This window comes from Vigna unguiculata, chromosome 3 (assembly GCF_037176805.1).
Source record: "Vigna unguiculata cultivar grain cowpea cultivar isolate G323 ecotype 2 chromosome 3, ASM3717680v1, whole genome shotgun sequence".
NCBI classification, from domain to species: Eukaryota; Viridiplantae; Streptophyta; class Magnoliopsida; order Fabales; family Fabaceae; genus Vigna; species Vigna unguiculata.
The window spans coordinates 32984787-33001284 of record NC_140794.1 but is presented as its reverse complement, the minus strand read 5'-3'; positions in this window follow the sequence as shown (position 1 = coordinate 33001284).

The window sequence follows — 16498 nt, the reverse complement described above, 5'->3', positions numbered from 1 at the left end:
CAACGAATAAAGTAAAGAGCGCTAAAATAAGGCATAGAAAATCGCATAGTATTGTTAGATTCATTAGGATATAAACAAGCAGTTTTTTTAGTGCCAAAATGCATAATACCAAAAACAAGATGTTTTATATTTTTAATATTTTGATTAACGCGATGTAGATATCTCTTCCGGATAAAAAAAGAAGTTATTTCATTCTTTTTTATTTTTAGTAAAACTAAGAAAAAATTTTCGTTTTTTCTTTTAAGTTTTACTTGTTTCTTCCCCCATAAAGATATTGAATAGAATGAACTATTTTTTTTTCCATTAAAATTCAAAAAATGAACGTTTAAATATCCCTCAAAAACAAGTAAATAAATTCGAAACATATAAAATGCAGTTAATCCTGCTGCAGAACAAGCTATTATTGCAAAAATTGGTGAATACAACCAACTATCATTAAGAATCTCATCCTTAGACCAAAACAGGCAAAGGGTGGAATACCGCAAAGAGAGAGTGTACCCACTAAAAAAAAAGTTTTTGTAATTGGTACATGTTTTGTTAAACCGCCCATAAAAACCATATTTTGACTTTTAGCTGGAGAATATCCGACAAGAGCTTCCATTGAATGAATAATGGATCCAGATCCTAAAAACAACAATGCTTTTGAATAAGCATGAGTAATCAAATGAATAAAGCACCTCGATAAGATCCCATACCCAAAGCTAACATCATATAACCCAATTGAGACATTGTAGAATAGGCCAAATTTTTCTTAATATCTTTTTGAGCAATAGCTAAAGTAGCTCCTAATATTACTGTTATTATACTATAAAAGCTATTGCGTTCATTATTTTGGGTAGCACTATGAAAAGAGGAAAAAGACGAGCCACAAGAAAAAATTCCAGCGGCTACCATAGTAGCAGCATGTATAAGGGCAGAAATTGGAGTAGGTCCCTCCATAGCATCGGGTAGCCATACATGAAGAGGAAATTGGGCAGATTTTGCAACTGAGCCCACAAAATAGCAAGAGGGCAAACAGAGTAAAAAAAAAAATATTCATTTCATTTTTAGAAATCAAATTATTTATAATTGAAACAAATGCCGAAATTCCAAACTACCCGTTATCCAATAAAGACCTAAAATTCCCAATAATAAACCAAAATCCCCTACACGATTCGTTACAAATGCTTTTTGACAAGCATTTGCCGCAATAGGGCGGGTGAACCAAAAGCCTATTAATAAATAAGAACACATTCCAATTAATTCCCAAAAAAATAAATTTGTATCAAATTCGAACTAGTAACTAATCCCAACATTGAAATATTAAAAAGAGTAAGATAAGCAAAAAATCTCAAATATCCTTGATCATGAGACATATAATTATCACTATAAATAAGAACGAGAATGCCAACCGTAGTAATTAATATTGACATAATAGAAGTAAGTGAATCGATCAAGTACCCAAACTCTAAAGAAATATCATTATTTATGGTCCAAGACCATACATATTGAAAAAACAAACTATTCTTGATTTGATGAATAGACAAATCAAGCGAAAAATCATAACTATAGTTAACAATAAGATACTAGGAAAAGCCCAAATACGGCGAATATTTTTCGTTGCAGTGGGAAAAAGTAGAAGTCCCACTCCTATTAACATCGGAACTGGGAATGGAATAAAAGGTATGATCCATGAATATTGATGTGTATATTCCATACAATAAAGAAAAAAAATTAGGATTCTAATGAATTTGGTTTCTTAGGTTTTTCTTTTATCTTTTTTGTAAAGTAAAGGAATGGTTTCGGTTAATAACAAAGAAAGATAGAATTTAATAAAATAGAATAATCGATTATTCATTATTCTGACTCTTTGGACAATATTTTTTGAACATTGGTTTAGTTCATTAAATTTAACTTAACTAATTAAGTTTTTATTACAATAAGAAATAGCGATTTGGGGAAAAACTTTCTAAAAAGTATTATATTCTTATTATAAATATAATAAAAACAAAAATGGAAATTCAAATATATAAAATATATGTCTAATTAGAGATAAACTTAATTTTCATTTACCGCAAAATGTCTTTCACATAAAATTCTATAACAATAAAAAACTATACTAATTCTATGGCCAGTTCCAAAAAAGCGCACGTCTATATCAAAAAAACTTATTCGGAACACTTTATGGAAAAAGAAGGGATATTTTACAGCATTAAAAGCTTTTTCATTAGGGCAATCTATTTTTACGGGGAATTCAAAAGCTTTTTCTGTAACAAATATAACGTTAGAATAATTTCAATTAACTGGATTCAACGACTCTTTTTTAAATACAAAAATATGAATATAAAATTGATATAGAATATAAGATTCAGTTATGAATTTAGGATATTTACATTCTATATTATGATATTTACATTCTATATTTAATAGATTCTAATAGAATTCTTTAAAATTATTTTATTGAATGTTTAGTAAACAAATATTGTGTTTTAATTGATTCTTTGAATCTCGACAATTGACTAAAATTGGGTTATTATGGTTTCGAGTCAGCCGCTATGGTGAAATTGGTAGACACGCTGCTCTTAGGAAGCAGTGCTAGAGCATCTCGGTTCGAGTCCGAGTAGCGGCATCTTATCTTCTAAAAAAAAGTTCCTATAAAGAATTATTATTTCTATTCCAAGTATTTCTATTTTTTCATTCTATATGGTATTTTCCACTTTAGAGCATATAATTAACTCATATATCCTTTTCGGTCGTATCTATTTTAATTTCAATTCATTTGATAACCTTATTATTAGGCAATGAAATCATAGGATTATACAATTTGTTCAAAAAAGGCATGATAATAACCTTTTTTTGTATCACAGGATTGTTAGTTACTCGTTGGATTTTTTCAGGCCATTTACCATTTAGTAATTTATATGAATCATTAATATTTCTTTCATGGACTTTTTCTATCTTTTATATGGTTCTTTGCTTCAAAAAACAAAAAAATGACTATTTCAATACAATAATAACACCAAGTATTCTTTTTACCCAAGGCTTTGCTACTTCGGGTCTTTTAACCGAAATGCATGAATCCTTAAAATTAGTGCCTGCTTTACAGTCCCATTGGTTAATGATGCACGTAAGTATGATGATATTGGGTTATACAACTCTTTTATGTGGATCATTAATATCAGTGGCTATTTTAGTCATTACATTTCAAGAACTCATACAAATTCTTGGTAAAAGCAAGACTTTGTTTTTTTTTAATGAATCCTTTTCTTTTGCTGAAATCAAATTATGAATATGAATGATAAAAAGAATATTTTACAACAAACTCCTTTTCCGTTTTATTCGTCTTATAGAAATTATTATAGATATCAATTTATTCAACAATTGGATCGTTGGGGTTACCGTACTATTAGTCTAGGTTTTATCTTTTTAACAATAGGTAATATATCTGGAGCAGTATGGGCTAATGAGGCATGGGGATCATATTGGAATTGGGATCCAAAGGAAACTTGGGCTTTTATTACTTGGACTATTTTCGCAATTTATTTACATACTAGAAAAAATAAAAAATTGGAATATAGAAATTCTTCAATAGTGGCCTCCATAGGCTTTCTTATAATTTGGATATGTTATTTAGGGATAAATCTTTTAGGAATAGGACTACATAGTTATGGTTCATTTACACCTAATTAATTTAAAAAAATTCACAAATATTGGGAACATTCTATAGAATAAGAAAAAAACTCCCAATAAAATGATTAAGACCCCATTGAATCAAGTAATGTAATATTGATTCAAGGGGTTCTCACAAACAACAAAAATATTCAATTAGAATTCAATTTCATTTTTATGTAATTAAGAAAATACAAAAAGAAATCCATTTTTTTTTATTGTGCATCGGATTGATTTCTATTTTTTCTTTTTCATTTATTCCCAAAAACTATCTATAAAAAATGAGAGAGAATAGCTTCAACCTTGTCAGCCGAAATTGAAAAAATAAAATCTGGATAAATGCCAATTACTTATTACGGGTATAAGGATAGAAATTGAAATAAATAATTCTCGTGGCCCCGAATCAAAAAAATAAGAATTTTGTTTATTAAAAAGCTTGTATCCATAAAACATTTGACGTAAGATAGATAATAAATAAATAGGAGTTAATATCATTCCAATTGCAGTTACAAAAGTTATGAGTATTTTTGTGATGAAAAGATATTTTTGATTGGTAATTATTCCCAATAATACTATAAATCTGCAACAAAACCGCTCATGCCCGGTAATGCAAGAGAAGCCATCGATAAGGTAGTGAAAATCGTGAATATTTTTGGCATTGGGATAGCCATTCCACCCATTTCGTCGAGATAAAGAAGACGTAGTCTATCATAACTAGTTCCCGCCAAGAAAAAAAGGGCCAGCACCAATAAATCCGTGAGAGATTATTTGTAAAATAGCCCCATTCAGCCCTGTCTCGCTTATAGAACCAATTCCTAAAATTAAGAAACCCATATGAGAGACCGAGGAATAAGCTATTCTTTTTTTTACATTGCGTTGACCAAGAGATGTTGAAGCTGCATAGATTATTTGAATGGAACCTAATAACATTACCAGGACAAAATATAGAATGAGCGCGAGATAATAATTCCATATTAATTCGAACCAACCCATATGCTCCCATTTTTAATAATATTCCGGCTAAAAGCATACAAGTGCTGTAATGCGCCTCTCCATGGGTATCAGGTAACCATGTATGTAAGGGTATAATTGGTGATTTGACAGCAAAAGCAATAAGAAATCCCATATAGAAGATTATTTCCAGTGCCACGGGATATGATGATTAGTTAATGATTCAAAATTTAATGTTGGTTCATTAGAACTATAGAAACCCATACCCAGAATTCCCAGTAATAAAAAAACAGAACTTCCCGCAGTGTACAAAATAAACTTTGTAGCTGAATACAAACGTTTTTTTCCACCCCACATAGATAAAAGTAGATAAACGGGAATTAATTCTAATTCCCACATGATGAAAAAAAGTAAAATGTCTTGAGAAGAAAATGTTCCTAGTTGACCACTATACATTGCTAACATTAGAAAATAGAATAATTTAGATTCTCGAGTAACCGGTTGAGCTGATAACGTAGCTAACGTAGTGATAAATCCCGTTAATAAAAGGGGTCCTAGAGAGAGTCCATCTATTCCGAATCTCCAGTAAAAGTCAAAAAATGGATCCATTTATAATTTTCTGTCAATTGGATTAGTGGATCATCTAATTCGAAATGATAACAAAATACATAGGTTATTAGAAGGAGATCTATGAAACATATACAATAAGTATACCATTTAATTGTCTTATTTCCTTTATGGGGAAATAAGACAATTAAAGAACCTCCGACTATTGGCAAAACTACAACTGTTGTTAACCAAGGAAAATAATTCGTGATAAAAATAAGATATACTTAGACTACAAAAACCCGGGCTCAAAATATTTTTTTATTTTGAGCCCGGGTTTTTGCCAGTAAAAAAAAGTACTTGTATGCGGTTCTTTTTTGAAACGTATCAATAAGCTAGACCCATGCTTCGAGTTGTTTCATGCCATAAATAAACTCTAACACTTAAGAAAATCCGTCGGACAGGCGGATTCACACCTCTTACAACCAACACAGTCCTCTGTTCTTGGGGCAGAAGCAATTTGTTTAGCTTTACATCCGTCCCAAGGTATCATTTCTAATACATCTGTTGGGCAGGCTCGTACACATTGAGTACATCCTATACATGTATCATAAATCTTTACTGAATGTGACATTGGAACATAATCCTTGAACATCAAAAATTCAACATTTTCAATCTAGTAAATTGGTAAACCAATTATATATATCTATATATGATATATATATATCTATATATATATATCTATATTATATACCAGATGAATCAATGATTTATAAGAATTTTGCTACTAAAAATATATTTATAGATTAATAACTAATAAGAGAATAGAACCAAGATACTTTGATTTCTTATCTTTGTTTTCGCAAACGCAAACATGATTAAAAAGGATATATCATTTCTGCTAATTTGAATGGATTATATAGTACACACTATTCAAAATTAGACTTTTTTTTTATGAATAATACTATTTATTCAACAAATTTGATTGATTGATACGGGTTGATTTTCTATTACGATATATTGAGGAAACAATAGCTGGTCCGATAGCTGCTTCAGCGGCTGCAACAGCTATAACAAAAATTGAAAAAATATTTCCTTTTAGTTGCCGCCTATCAAAAAAATCAGAAAAGGTTACGAGATTATATTAACTGCATTTAGTATAAGTTCAAGACACATAAGGGCTCTAACCATATTTCGGCTCGTGATCAATCCATAGATACCTATAGAAAATAAATAAGCACTCAAAACAAGTGTATGCTCGAATATCATTGACCAACTCCTTTTTCAATTTTTATTCATTTCGATATGAATATGAATTCAACGGATTTTATTGCCTAACATAATAAGTCTACAACAAAATCAAGTATTTGCAAAAAGATTTTATACTTTATACATAAATATTCTTTTTCCTTAACATATAATTCAACAAAAAAGAAATGTAATAAATTCTAACAAAATGTAATTTATATTATTTTATTAGTTCGAAAACTTTTCTTATTGGCGAGCCACAAAAATTGCACCTATTTAAAGCAACTAAAAGAATTATTGAAATTAGTTCAAATGGAAGAAAAAAAATCTGTTGATAAATGAATTCCCAATTTGTTGACTAGTACTTATCAAATCTTGCTCTAAAATCTGATTGGGTCTTGTCGTCCAAATAATTCCGTGCCATGATGTCTCTAGAATAGTAGTTATTTGTGAAAGAAAGATACTGGTACAAACCATCAAAGTAATTCCATCCCCAACGGTCCAAACACGAAAATTTGGTAATAGTCCGAACCATTCATAAACATCACAGCAAATATTATTAAAACATTTATAGCGCCCACGTAAATAAGTAGCTGTGAGGCAGCTACGAAATGGAGTTTGATAAAATATAGAATAAAGATACACAAACAAGAACTAGTCCCAATGAAAAAGCAGAAAAAATCGGATTCGTAAAGAATACTACTCCTAGACTTCCTAATATGAGACCTGATCCAAGAAAGATTAAAATAAAATCATGTAGCGATTCGGACAAATCCATTATATGTAAAATAAAAGATAAATAGAAATTTCATGACCTTATTGATATGACCAGGAAAAACTTGTTAAATACGAAAATTATCTGTGCATAGAAATTCACCAAATCCTAAGATAAGATATGTGAATTGTTATTAGGTACAGTTGTTATAGAATCAATGGAATTTCATTCTTTTCTTTATGCAAAGAGTCATTTCAAAAAAATAGAATATCTTTTTTTTTATTCTATATATAGAGAAATTCAATTATTTTTGTGAGAATTTTGAAATCATTTATTTGAATTGTTCGAATTGTATAATCATCAATTACTGATACTGGTAAACGACCCAAAGCAATTAGATTATAATTCAATTCGTGGCGATCATAAGTTGAAAGTTCATATTCTTCGGTCATTGATAAACAATTTGTTGGACAATACTCAATACAGTTACCACAAAATATACAGATTCCAAAATCAATACTGTAATTAAGCAACCGTTTTTTTCGAATATCAGTTTCTAGTTTCCAATCAACAATGGGTAGATCTATAGGACAGACACGAACACATACTTCACAAGCAATGCATTTATCAAATTCAAAATGTATTCGACCGCGAAAACGTTCTGATGAGATTATTTTTTCATAAGGATATTGAATAGTTACGGGTAACCTATTTGCATGAGATAAGGTAATCATGAGACCTTGACCAATATATCTAGCAGCTCGTATTATTTGTTCACTATAATTTATGAATTCAGTTACCATAAGGAACATATCGTGAATAGCTCTGAATATTTTTTTTCTTTCTCTTGTTTTAAAACAAGTTCTGAATTTTGAATATAGAAGGTCCACATTTTTTTTACAGTGAAAACAGTTGAGACGACGTTGTTAATAATAGATTACCAAGAGAAATGGGTAAAAGAAACTTCCACCCAAGATTTAATAATTGATCTATTCGTAGCCTAGGCAAAGTCCATCTTGTTGTGATAGAAACGAATATGAATAAATAAGTTTTAACTAGTGTAATAAAGATACCAATTATCGTTACAAAAACTCCGTATGTTTTATTTATTTGAAAAAAATTAGAAACGAAGATGTACGGAATAGAGAAATTTGAACCACCAAAATAAAGAACTGTTACAAATAAGGAAGAAACGAATAGGTTTAAATAGGAAGCAACATAAAATAAACCAAATTTGATACCGGAATATTCGGTTTATAACCCGCTATTAGTTCTTCTTCCGCTTCTGGTAAATCAAAAGGTAATCTTTCACATTCTGCTAGGGAAGAGATTAGAAAAACGAGGAAACCCATAGGTTGCCGCCACAAATTCCATCCCCAAAAACCATATTTGGATTGTGCATCAACTATATCAACTGTACTTAAACTGTTAGATAATCCTAGTCGGTGATGACATTACTGTTACCATCTCTATTACAGAACCGTACATGAGATTTTCATCTCATACGGCTCCTTTAAAGCCTTAAAAAAATATAAGAACCCGGCCAATTATTTCTCCCTTGATATATCCCTAAGATAGATAAGATTCTATTTTCTCGGACGGTTCTGAATTAGACCCATGGAATTCTGTCTGTTCTAAAAAAATTTTTAAATGAATACACACTTATTTAAAAAATAAAAACATTTGCACATTTATTGAATTTCTTTAGATAAATAAAAAATACAAAAGGTACTTCTGAATTGATCTCATCCTTTAAAAAATTCAAAATTAAATTTGTTGAGTAATAACTTAATTTCATTTTTGCATAAAATACTCTTTTAAAATTATCAAGAACTCCCACATCATTTTCGATTCCGAAAAATAATTAGATGTTCTTTTTTTAAATTATGATTATCTCCATAAATATGGAGTATATAAGACAAAAAAGAAAAAGGAGATCACTTTTACCTCTTATCTTATTCCTTTTTGTGCAAGCAAAAGGGGACTTCAAAAAATTAAAGGATTATTTCGTTCCTGATAGTTATTTATTCAATCAATGGATGGAAGTATACTCTAGATCGGAATTGGGGGGGAGTACTGCCTTATTTTTTCTACCAACTTCAAGTCCCCATTAGTATTCTTTTTATATTATACATAAATTGGATAATTTAAAAAAGAAATATACGTTACTAATCTTTTGTGTATTTTGGTGTTTCTAGCCATCCATTAATTTTTTTTATTATATTAATGCCTTTTTTTAATTTTGTTAATATATGTATGCTAATTCATACAAATGATATTGAAAATTTGAAAAAGGTTGGTCTTTGCGTCCGCTTCAAGACAGGATTACTAATCAACAAATCTTGGGAAAAACAACCACTTCTATACATAGAATATAATATATAGAATCTAATTCTAGAATTTCATTGATTTTTTCACCTTATTCTTATACATAGAAAATTAGACCTCAATATTTTTACTGCAATTTGAAATCATCATACTTTCTCTATAAGTAATAAGAGTATTCTATAAAGTATATTCAAAAAAAAGCTGTTTTATTGCACTCATATAACTATCTGATTCAATTATTCAATCCAAATGCGAAAAGAATATATATATATTCTTTATAGATTCTTTTTGTACTTTAAATATAAGGAGAGGCTTATAAGAAATAGTATCAAAAAATTTATGTCTCAACGAAGCACAACATAGAGATATCGATAACACACATAGAGTTAATGGTATTTCATAACTAATTGATTGAGCAGCTGCTCGTAGACCACCCAAAAAGGAATATTTATTATTTGACCCATATCCTGACATAAGAAGTCAATGGGGGCAATACTCGAAATAGCAATCCATAAAAAAACACCAATATTCAGATCAGATAAAACAAAGTTATAGCCAAAAGGAATTACTGAATAGCTTATTATAATGGATATGGACTGAGATAGATGGGCCGAAACTAAATAAACGAATATCTCCTCTAGATGGAATAAGATTCTCTTTAAAAAGTAATTTTGTTCCGTCTGCTAGAGCTTGAAGAACTCCAAAAGGACCGGTGTATTCAGGTCCAATAACGCTGTTGTATCCCTGCAGATATTTCTCTTTCTAACCATACAATTGCTAGTACACTTATAGTAATTCCTAATATCAAAATAAAAATAGGCACAAATACCCAAAGAATTCCATATATCTCTTTCAAAAATTGCAATCTGAAAAAAAAATGTATATCTTGTATTTCTGTTAAATCAATTATCATTTCAACGATCAACTTCTCCCATAATAATATCTATGCTACCTAGTATTGTCATAATATCGGCCCAATTTCATTCTTTTAACTAATTGAGGAAGAATTTGCAAATTTATAAAACCGGGCGGATGAATTTTCCATCTCCAAGGAAAACCATTTTGATCCCCTATTAGAAAAAATCCCTAATTCTCCCTTGGGGGCTTCAACTCTTACATAAAGTTCTTGTTTTGGCAATTCAAAACTCGGAGACGATTTTTTACTAATAAATCGATACTCAAACTCATTCCATTCTGGCTCTTTTTCTCTATCAAAGCAGCGGATTTCTAAATTTTCATATGGACCGCCGGGAAGTCCTTCCAAAGCCTGTTGAATAATTTTTATGGATTCTATCATTTCACCAATTCGAACTAAATAACGAGCTAATGAATCTCCTTCTTTTTGCCATTGAACTTCCCAATGAAATTCTTCGTAACATTCATAATTATCCACTTTACGTAGATCCCATTGTATTCCGGAAGCCCGAAGCATCGGTCCTGATAAACCCCAATTAATACCTTCTTTTACATCAACAACACCGACGCCCTCAACCCGTTCTAAAAAAATAGGATTTCGCGTAATAAGTTTTTGATATTCTGTTAAAAAATAATCGCAGAAATCATAACATTTATCTATCCAACCATAAGGTAGATCAGTCGCTACCCCTCCGATACGAAAAAAATTATGCATCATTCTCATACCTGTGGCAGCTTCAAATAGATCATATATTAATTCTCTTTCTCTGAAAATATAGAAAAAAGGTGTTTGTGCACCAATATCTGCCATAAAAGGTCCTAGCCATAGTAGGTGAGAAGCTATACGGCTTAACTCCAACATTATTACTCGGATATAGCTGGCTCTTTTAGGTACTTGAATATTTCCAACTGTTCTGGTCCATTTACAGTTATTGCTTCTGTGAACATTGTAGCTAAATAGTCCCAACGTGTTACATAAGGCAGATATTGTATAATTGTTCGGTTTTCCGCTATATTTTTCCATTCCTCTGTGTAAATAACCCAATATCGGTTCACAATCAATAACATCCTCACCATCTAGAGTAACAATAAGTCTAAGAACACCGTGCATTGATGGGTGGTGAGGCCCCATATTGACTATCATGAAGTCCTTTCTTTTCGTTGAGATATTCATAGGTTTTTGCTCGATTTATTCTTTTATGAATCGCTTAAAAAAAAAGTTCATCCAAATTCAAGATCTAATAAATCGAATAATTGAAAATTACTCTTCAATTTAACGAATTTGTGACTGCCGAATATTAAACTGATTGATTAATTTTTTATACCGTATTCCATCTTTCTTTGACAAATAAGACAGTAATCTTTGCCGTTTTCCCAAAATTTTACGTAAACCTGTTTGGGATGAGTAGTCTTTTCGGTGCAATTCAAAATGTGAAGTAAGTCTTCGTATTTCTATTGGTAAATATGAATATTTGAAATTCAACCAATCCCGGTTTTTTTCCTTTTTTTCTTGTGAAATAACAGGTATAAATGACTTTTTTACCATAAAAAAAATAAAAGTTTTTCCTTCTCCTCGATTTTTTATAGATATTTTTATTGATCAGTAATTAGAATGACACTCATTTTTTAATTTTTTGATAGAAATCCGAAATCTAATTTTTTTGATAACTGAAATCAATCCAATTGAAATAGAGAATTTAAATAGATATAGTATAAAGGAGACTAGTTTGATATATAAAAAAGAATTGTATACAGTACATTAGATAAAGAAAAGATAATTTTGTTAATGCTTTTTTTTTATGTAGTACATCATTGAATTAAAATCAATGCCATACCAAAATACGTGTATTTGTTTAACCTATGTATCTATCTATAGATAGATACATATGCTAAATAGAAAACAAAATTAGATTAACGAATTTTCACACGCGGATACATATGTATCCTTACTATACTGAAACGGCTTCCATTATGGGTATTAAACCAATAACGATTTTATACAAGCTAAATCTTCTAATCGATATTTTGGCCAAAGAAATATTTTGAAGTCATTCAGTTAGTTTTTTTCTCTTTCTCATTTCTTTTTTTAGTCAAAACTTTAAAACAATTTTGGGACTTTATTTTCATTATAAAATATTGTGTTTCTATGCATACTATTTATATTATTTGGATCTAAACAAATTCTAATTCTCAACTCTCTACGACGTCTAGCAGATAAAATGTTTTCAGGAACAAGTAATTTAAATTTCTCGTTTTCTTTGTTGTCTGTTATCTTTTGATCTTTTGTTCTTGGTAATGTATTTATCAAAATATTTCTTATTAACATGAATTTTTTCTGAGTATTTTTTATAAATTTTGCGTTTATTCTTATGAATTAATGAAAAACCCATCATTTTATACTTAAAAAATTGTTTATTATTTTTTCTAGACAGGCGAACTGGTTCGATAACAATATAGTTCTTTTTTCCTAAATTTATTATTTTTTTCTTTTTCCTTAAGCCTGAAAGAGTTAAATTCGTCTGTTTTTTGAATCATCATAATATCTAGACCTAGTTCTCCTCTTTGAATAGAGGCTATAGTAATTTTTCTTAAATTTGTCAATCTTAATAAGGAGACAATATACTTTTACATTGTTAAATATTTTTTGACCTAAGAAATTTTTCCAGTTTAAAATGGAAATTCAAAAAATTTCTTACTAAGAATTGAAGTTCTGCCTCCATATTGTTCTTGGGTTTTTTTTTCGATGTTCTAAAAACATCTATTTTTTTTTTCTTTCTAGTAATATTCTTTTCACTAACATTTTTATTTCCTTGTAGAATGTAAAAAAAGAGAATGTAAATAAAGTAATTTTATTGGTATAATTTGCGAGTTACCCCCTAAATGTATTATAAATATCTCACAAATTTGGAAAAGAACCAAAATTCCGGATTGCATATGGAACGATTTTAGTATTTTTCTATTGATTCCCGTCCAATCCAAATATTTTCTATCCGGATTTATAATAATAGTATCTTCTGCTATATAATTCTTGATAAAAATATTACTTATTCTATCAAATAAGTCTTTTTTTATATGTATTGTAATTAGAAGAAATCATTGTGTTTTTATTTGATTGAAATAGGGATCTATATCGATAAATATATGAGTCTTTCTTATTTGCATAATTCATAAAATTATAGGATAAAAGATCGTATTTATATTGTTTTCTAATTTTATTTTTTTAATGGGGATTCCTTGTTGTTCTTTGTAAAGAATTAATGGGCTTTTTCCATATGAATCTCCATTTGGTTAAATTTTTATTTTGAGTTACACCACATTTAGTGAGTCTATTTCTCCATTTTTGTGATACTAATTTTGACCAGCTACTGTTAGATAAGTTATATTGATAATAATTATTCTTTAACCAATTTGTCCATTGATTTAGTTCAGAATTGAGCAGGTTATTTTTGTTTTCTTTTAGAATGAACTATTCCTTGTGCTCCAAAAAAAGAATCCTTTATTTCATTTTCAGAAAAAAAAAATTTTTATTATATTGAAAAAGAAGTCTTAACTTATATATGTTTAGTTAATAATTCGGGGTTTGTAACAAATTTAAAATATACATATGGGTTGTGACAAAAAGGAGACATCAAAATAATTATGTGAATTCGCATTCTTATTCTTATTATTAAAATATTTGTGTAATTTTAAAAGAAAGGGAATTATACTTTGATTTGTTTTATAACTTCTTTCTGTATTTGGTTCATTATCGTAAAGCCATTTATTTAAAAATTTTTTTGTTGATTCAAGAAAATGTAATTTTAAAAGAAAGGGAATTATACTTTGATTTGTTTTATAACTTCTTTCTGTATTTGGTTCATTATCGTAAAGCCATTTATTTAAAAATTTTTTTGTTGATTCAAGAAAAAGTTGTAGCTGGATTTTCGGAATACAAATGATATATAGAAAGATATCTATGTATATTTTTTTCATCAAAAATTGAAAAAAAGAATGTGATTTTTTAGTTAAGCTAATATTTCTTCTTTGGAATATCTGCAAAATTTTTTTTTCGAATTCTATCCTTTTACTATCATAAATTTTTTTCTTCGAATGAATATTTGTCTCGCGAATTCCAAGTCCTCTTTTCTTTTCTTCTTTTTTCATTTTTTCTATTTTTTTAATAACTACTTTTCTCTTAGTATTGAGATCCTTTATAGATTTTTTTTTCAATGAAAAATTTGTCGACTTTATCGATTGAATTGAAATGGTTGCTTCAGAAATCATTGAATTATTCTTCCAAATTGTTGAATATTTTTTGTTTTCGCTCAATTCATCGAGTTTTGGGGGTTTCCTTTTAATAAAAAAATATTTTAAATTTAAAAATTCTTGTTTTTTTTTCGTGAGGAATACTATACTTTTTCTAATAATTTCAAGAATACTTTGGATGATCCCTTTTGCTTTTTCTATTACGATATTTAGAAACAGTTTGAATTTTTCACTTAAAACTTTTAGAACTAGAAAAGTGAAAAATTCAAATTTTTTCTTTTTTTTTTTTAGTTCTTTTAAAATGGGGTCGAAAAAGGAAAGTGGATTTTTCGTGGAACTAGAAAAAGGCAATTCAACTTCCATCCCCCAAACTGTTAAAAAACAAAAGTTCTTTTTTTTCTTTGAATTTTTTTTGTTTTCATTACATCGTATTTTAGATTTATGCCAAGGTTTTAGACGAAAAGGAAATAATATTTTTATCTGAATCCCATCTGTTAGCCATTTTTGCGGAAACTCTCTTTCGGATAATTGAACGCCGTTATACGTGCATTTAATATATATTTCTCTCTTCCAATCCATATAATCTTCAGACCATTCTGGAATTTGAAAAAATAGTATACGAATTGTATTTTTAATTATTATAAATGAAGGTAATAGAATATATTTCCTAATAAAGCATTGGGTTATTAATAAAACACCTCTTATTACTTGAGCAAATATAATGCTATCCCAGGCTTCTGCTATTTCTATACGTTTTCTTTCTGCATTTTCCTTTTTTGCTTCCTCCTCTTTTTTTTTCGGACTTTTTTTTGTTTTTTCCTCTATAGAACCTAAAATTTGAAATTCTGTCTTTTTACGAATCCAAATATTTAACATAAAAAATCTTTTCATTGATTTTAAACTATGAAAAGAAAAGAATATTGATTTTTCAATTTTATCCAAAAAAAGCGGCGAATGCACCCTTTTTTGAAAAAATTTCCAAGTAACTGTTTTCCGTCTTTGAGCACGGATAGATCCTTTGATTATGTCTCTTCGAAAATCCGATTGTTGGGAATAACGTCTTAAAGCCAATTCGTTTTTTTGTTCATTATTTTCAGTATCTCCACGATCACGATAAGTCTTGTATTTTTTAAAAAATTTATCTTTATTAGTCAAAATGACTACACGTTTGCCTTTTCTAGAACGAATTTGAGAATTATCTGCTTCAATTTTTCCACCTAGTTGTTCTAATTCGTCCATCAATTTGTATGACCACCGAGGTACTTTTTTACAGATTTCGTTTCTTTTAATAGACTTAGTGTTCTTTCGATTTACTTTTCTTTTTTCGTTCAAATCAGTTGTAATTGCATCAAATAATATTTTGATTATTTGTTTTTTTTCTGCGTCATAATTATAATTCATTTTTACTTGTTCAGGTTCTGTAAATAAATAAGGTACGTGCGAATTTAAGCTTGACACTAATGAAAATTGACTGATTAGATTAAAAAGAAATGTAGTTACTAATAATTTTTTATCAAATGTTTTTCTATTTTCCTCTAATTTTGGAGAATTACTATTATTCTTTTTAGAAATCTTATTATAAAGAAAGATATCTTGAATTTTATTTATAAAAATGTTATTTTTTTTGTAAGTTTTTTCATGTTGGATTGAGGTTGAAAAACCGTTTTTTATTTGTCCACGGAAGGGTCCGTTTAACAAAGGATCTTTTCTTTTAGTTAAATATTTTTTTTTAGTTTCATCATCACAAAATCGAATTCTATTTTCGAATATATCGAGAGAAATCAATTTCTTATCTATCAGTTTTGTGCGATTTATAAATTCATTGCTCAATTTGTTTATTTTTTCTTCATTCCTATAGTACGAATCATTATACAAATCATCAGAGGAAATTTTCTTTTTTGT